The sequence below is a fragment of the Rattus norvegicus genome, chromosome 2 (genome assembly GCF_036323735.1).
Source record: "Rattus norvegicus strain BN/NHsdMcwi chromosome 2, GRCr8, whole genome shotgun sequence".
NCBI classification, from domain to species: Eukaryota; Metazoa; Chordata; class Mammalia; order Rodentia; family Muridae; genus Rattus; species Rattus norvegicus.
Window position 1 is genome coordinate 189,125,331 of NC_086020.1, and position 6,533 is coordinate 189,131,863.

The 6,533-nt window shown below is 46.1% G+C and overlaps 1 non-coding gene across 1 annotated transcript; it reads right to left on the reverse strand.

Moving 5' to 3' along the window:
• Positions 1 to 5,916: 5,916 nt before the first annotated feature.
• Positions 5,917 to 6,043, reverse strand: LOC120101313 (small nucleolar RNA SNORA17). The gene has a single exon (XR_005501685.1). It is a non-coding gene; the product is annotated as a small nucleolar RNA SNORA17 (small nucleolar RNA).
• Positions 6,044 to 6,533: the final 490 nt, after the last annotated feature.

The window sequence follows — 6,533 nt, forward strand, 5'->3', positions numbered from 1 at the left end:
TCAGTTGCAAATCCAGACAGCTCTTGGGTGAGTATGCACTTGTGACCCATCAGGAGCACAGCGTGGGTTAACTAACTACCGCTACAGGTTTGGATGGAGGGGAAATGGAGTGACATTGGTTAAGGGTGCAATTTAGGTAGACATGAAGAAAAGGTTCAAGATAGAGTTGCACATCACAGACACTGTATTTACAAACAGTGTTCTGCAAATTGCTGTCTCTAGGCAAGGCTCAAATGGCTGCTCTACATATTTTCCAACTAAGTATGTGAGGCAGCCCATACATCACGGCTTGGAGTAGCCTTTCCACAGGGTTCCCATACCAAGACACCAGGCACACGAATCATAAAATTTATATAAAAAGACAAAGGACTTAAAATGCTCAAAAGCACACTGGAAAAACAAAACAAAATTGAAGAACTCGTATCACTTGACTTTATAACATAAAACAGGCTGTATGGTACGGGTGTTGAGAAAAGCAAAGCGATCCACAGAACAGAAGACAGCCCAGGGAGAATCCCACACATGTGGTGTGCCAGTTTGGACAAAGAGGCAAAGACAATTAGGGAGAGAAAGAACAGTCTTTCCATCAATGATATGTTAACAATTTACATTCATTTAAAAGACGTACTTCCATCCATTGTGCAGCATGTGCTAAAAATTACCTCAAAATGGAGCATACGTTGAAATGCAAAACCTAAAATTGTAAACCTTGAAGGTGTTGTTTGCTGGACCACTTGACCCGAGCTATAGGCTTTGTGGCATTGCAACCCCAGCAAGTGCCTGAGAAATGAAGTCCTCTCTGTTTGTTATTGTTCTCACTCAATAAAGTTAAGATATGGTGGGACAACATTGTATGATACAGTCTATATTCACATTTCTTTCATTGTCCTGCTAATATCCTTTTCTTGCTATTTATTTCAATACAGAAGTAAGTCCAGCAATATGCGCTGTACTCAGTTTTTATATATTTTTATTTCCTATATTCTAGAACAAACCCCCAAACCCCCAAATTTTTCATTTTATGAGCTTAATATTCTTCAAAAGCCCATGCTAGTAGTATTGAAGGACACCAACAATATGGATCTGATTAATTTCTCATCCTTCTAGAAAGGTTAAATATTTTGTCCATGCTACATGAGGAATGGTGCACATTCCCCTAGCATCATATCCCCAGAGTCTGCCTGCCCCTCTGGCAATTCTGCTGAATCACTTTGTGAAGCAGCTGCTCTCTCCATTGTGAAGAAACTTTCTCTCTGTGGTAGGTCATGTCAGTCTGCAAATTCTGTCCTCTCCAGGCAGCCTACCAGTGATACACGTTATTTGAACCAGTCATTGCACCAGTGTTGAAAAAAAATGCTAAACTTGTCATTTTAACATTTACTTTACATACAATAATTGGCAGTTTTCTATCAAGAAGTGGTTAGCTTCTCCTGCTTTCCTTTTATGATATCAGTATGAGTGCAAAGACCTTAAAAACAAGCACATTTTCCTTAGTATATTACTATATGTAGTATAATTATAGTTAGTTGATGTGTTACATGTTATTCTTTGGGATCCTCAAATTTTCCCAATTGTGACCAAAGGAGCACTATACAGAAGTCCAGACACAGAAAAGACAACAGCATGCACAAGACCCACACAGAGTCAGCCACATAAAATCCATTTGTGGATTGATTGCCCTGGTACTGTTTGTATTTTGATGTTAAGGAATAAACACATACTCGGCTGACTTCATATGAACCTTCTCCCCATTTTAACTTGTACAGTAAAGGCGAGAGTGGGCGATTGGGCAGTGGAAGGTAGAGCAAAAAGAGTTTGAGGGAGAGAAGGAGAGAGAGTGAGGAGGACAATGAGGGGAGGAAGGAGAGAGAGGAAGACTGAAGAGGAGGTGGTGGGAGGAAAATGGAGTTGAAGCACGTGTCCTGGAGAAGCCACAAGTATCAAGGGATCTCATAGCTGGGGAATAAAGTAGTGTAGTGGTAAGTCTCCCCAGTCTAGGCATGCAGCTTATAAATATTATGAGTTCTGTGTTCTTTGCATGGGCTTATGGGGGGGGTTGGAGATTTACTGCAACGAAATAAATCCCTTCAAAAGGAAGAAATGAGCACAAAGTCCCACATCTAACCAAGAAACTATTAGCAATTGATGCCTGCTGGGAGAAAGGAAAGTAGCGTTCTTCAGTGGAGTGACACTATCAGCCATACTCTAGAGCAAGCCTCGGGCTCAGGAGTAGCTCTCAACACAAAACGGACTCTATGTGTGTGTGTTTATGTTTGGTATTTTTTGTCTTTTGGGTTTTTGATTGTTTAGATATTTCAGTGTTGCTTGGGAAGGAGGGAGAAAGAACACGAAGTTGGGTGAGTCGAGAGATGGGAGGACCTGGGAGGACTTGGAGGAGAGAAACGAATATTATTTTATAAATAATTAAAGACACAACAATAATCTTTTTAAAGGCACCTGAGGTCAGGGTCTAAGCACTGCACTGTCTTCCCAGGCTGTGAGCACCTTCGTGGCAGCTGCAGCTGCCTTGTTCCTTCGATTCTTCAAAGTTAGACTAGCCATTTGCACCTGAAGTCTTGTTTGGGCAAGGGTTGGCACTAAGACGCCAGCCTCCGGGGGCGCCCATTGCTCCTGGCAGGATGTACCGTATTCTCCTACCCTTTCAGGTTTTCTCATTATTTCCCACTCCGCAGTTACGTTCCTCTTTTTAAGCATGAGTATCCAACTAACAAAACACATCTTTTTCTTTTTCATGTTAATTTTTTCTTTATTAACTTGAGTATTTCTTATTTACATTTCGATTGTTATTCCTTTTCCCCGGTTTCCCGGCCAACATCCCCCTAACCCCTTCCCCTCCCCTTCTATACGAGCTTCCCCTCCCCATCCTCCCCCCATTACTGCCCTCCTCCCAACAATCACGTTCACTGGGGGTTCAGTCTTGGCAGGACCAAGGGCTTCCCCTTCCATTGGTGCCCTTACTAGTATATTCATTGCTACCTATGGGGTTGGAGCCCAGGGTCAGTCCATGTATAGTCTTTGGGTAGTGGCTTAGTCCCTGGAAGCTCTGGTTGGTTGGCATTGTTGTTCATATGGGGTCTCGAGCCCCTTCAAGCTCTTCCAGTCCTTTCTCTGATTCCTTCAATGGGGGTCCCGCTCTCAGTTCAGTGGTTTGCTGCTGGCATTCACCTCTGTATTTGCTGTATTCTGGCTATGTCTCTCAGGAGAGATCTACATCCGGTTCCTGTCAGCCTGCACTTCTTTGCTTCATCCATCTTATCTAGTTTGGTGGCTGTATAAGTATGGGCCACATGTGGGGCAGGCTCTGAATGGGTGTTCCTTCTGCCTCTGTTCTAAACTTTGCCTCCCTATTCCCTGTCAAGGGTATTCTTGTTCCCCTTTTAAAGAAGGAGTGAAGCATTTGCATTTTGATCATCCATCTTGAGTTTCATGTGTTCTGTGCATCTAGGGTAATTCAAGCATTTGGGCTAATAGCCACTTATCAATGAGTGCATACCATGTGTGTTTTTCTGTGATTGGGTTACCTCACACAGGATGATATTTTCCAGTTCCCTCCATTTGCCTATGAATTTCATAAAGTCATTGTTTTCGATAGCTGAGTAGCATTCCATTGTGTAGATGTACCACATTTTCTGTATCCATTCCTCTGTTGAAGGGCATCTGGGTTCTTTCCAGCTTCTGGATATTATAAATAAGGCTGCTATGAACATAGTGGAGCACGTGTCTTTTTTATATGTTGGGGCATCTTTTGGGTGTATGTCCAAGAGAGGTATAGCTGGGTCCTCAGGATGTGGAGAAAGAGGAACACTCCTCCATTGTTGGTGGGATTGCAGACTGGTACAACCATTCTGGAAATCAGTCTGGAGGTTCCTCAGAAAATTGGACGTTGAACCATATCTTTTTCTTTAATCCTATTATATTTGTTTTTAATTGGCTCTTTATTTCACATCAGGCCCCCCCAATCCCACTCATCTCCCCATCCCCTCATGTCTGCCCTCCACCCTTGTCACCTCCCCCAATCTTTCCCAACAACGAGAGGAGAAATCTAATCTTTCTTGTGGAAGCTGCAGTATGTCACAGTATGCCCTTTGGGCCACACTTCTTTGCTTACTTGCAATGACTTGTTAGTCTGATACAAGGCCTCTGGCTTCTACAAATAATCTGTCAATACTGGAACCTTATTGGAATGACTCTCAGATATCCTTTTGTTGCCCTGTGTAGGGCCAACCCCTTCATGCATTCCAATAGGTCATTAATTTTAGATATTGGTGTGTCCAATTCAAAGATCTGAGAGGTATATGACTGGTCAGTCTGCCAGCTCTCCTGCACCCACTCCACTGGGGTGAGCTCTCCTGCACCCACTCCACTGGGGTGAACTCTCCTGCTCTGCCCTAGCTGGTTCATCCAGGGGTGCAGCCAGCAAGAGGCAGAGCCATCTCTCTGATGTCATGCCCTTGTCACCTGGCATACCCACACTCCTGCCACCACCAGGGTCAGATATAATTGTGCTGCCCAGGTGAGGGACAGGGCTAGCTCTTCTGAGTGCTACAGCAGGTGAGGAGCAGGGATAGCTTTCCTGCTTTCACAACCCTGGCAGGGCCTGCTCTTCCATGTTCACATCCTTGGGACTCTCTCAACGGAAACCTCCACGTTCAGGGCCAGGTCTATTACACTGCCCAAGCAACATACAGAGTCTGCTCTCCCTAAGGCGCCAGTTGGTGAGGGGCAGGGCCAGCTTCCCTGCTCTGATGACCTCACTGCTAGCTCTCCTGCTACCTGGAGGTGGCAAGGGGTGAAGAAGGAGAGGGGCATCTCTCCCTTGCCATGTCACCACATGGCAGACAAATGCTGTAATTCCCTGGTGAGGTGTAGGCCTTGCTCAAGTGAGTGCTATAGCGGGTGAGGGGCAGGGATAGCTCTGGTGCTTTCATGACCCCAGGGCCAGGTCACCTGCCTGTCACAGGTGGTGAGGGGTAAAGAGGAAGAACGATATCTCTCTCTTATCCATGTCACCATATGGGAGACAGGTGGCAAGGCTGGCTCTCCCACACCCATACCCTCAAGGACCGGCTCACCAGCAACCCCTACAAACAGAGCAAACCAGCTCTATTGCGCTTTGTAGATTATGTGGGGCCTGCTCCCTGAGTACTATGACTAGGGGTGGAGGCACTCTCCTTCTCTCATGCCCTAAAGCCAACTCTCCCAGAACCAGGCAAAGGATAGGACTGGTCTGCACAGCCCTGAAGCATAAACACATCCCCGGGTGATAGCCCAGAGCAGGGATATCTGCCTGCCGTTTGGCAGCAACAGATCCCTGCTACTGCAGGGCCATGTGTCCAGATATGGCCCTAAATGTCAGCACAGGGCCCCTCGATGACCGCACTGGCTGCTCAAATCAGGCTCTTCCTCACTAGCCTTGTGTCTTCAGTTCTGCCTCTCTTCACTGTGCCCACATCCTTCTGTTTCCTCTTTCTCTTCCATTTCTCCACCGCTTACTTGCACCTCTTAGTGGTGTGGGGGTCTCTGGGTGTCTGAAATTGTCTCAGGAGTTGTCTCTGGAGTGCTGTGTCCCACCCATGCATTATAAGACACTCGGCCAGGTCATTTCATGCACAGTTGGACCCCTCAGACATGTGTAGCACCAGACTGATGGTCATCTCAGGCTAGCTCCCTGCCTGGGGTTTCCATGGCTCCATACTGGTGTGTCTCAGGCTTGCTCCTCACCTGGCCTGCCTAAGAGGTCTCTTACAAGGGCATCTGTGTTGGGTTCACTCTCTGCCAGGGCCCATGGTCCCAGACAGGGTTCTTCTAGTTTCCCGCTCGCTCCTCATCCTGAGAGCCCTTCTGGTCCTGCCTGGCACCAGACTGGTGGTCATCTCAGGCTTGCTTTTTTCAGGGAATGTTAGACTATTAATCTTTCAGGTGTTCACAGGTCTGAACACTGAGTGCAGACCTAACCTCTCTCCTCTCTGTCACCTACTAATGTGCCTGACATGGCAGCCGCACCTACAACACCTGTAGGGGACCTAGTGTTCTCCTGAAGTCAATAGAATGGCAGCAGTCCTGATGCCTGTTCTAACAGCGTGCCTACTAAATTCCAGATTGTATAACAGACCATTTAGTTCTTAGGCTCAATGGCACTTGCATTCTGTTTGAACTGATTTTAACTCTTCTCACCTGCATGGTTATGGTATCAACATGATATATGTGAGGGTTCTCATTCCTGGTAACAGTCAATGTTTGCTTCTTTAGCCATTTGAATTTAGTTCAGTGTTTAATTGTATTGCATTTATTAATTGACTAAGTGTGCGTGTACCGTGGTGCACCCATGGTACGTCAGGGGACAATTTAAAGGAGTCAGTTCTCTCCTTCTACCTCATGGATGCTGGGGATCACACTTAGGTCACCAGATTGGCAACAGGTGCCTTAAGCAAGGGAGCAGTCCCACTGGCCCTCTGCTCAGTTTTGAATCTTAAAGTACTTATGATCCAGTCTACAACAGAAGATACGTGGAA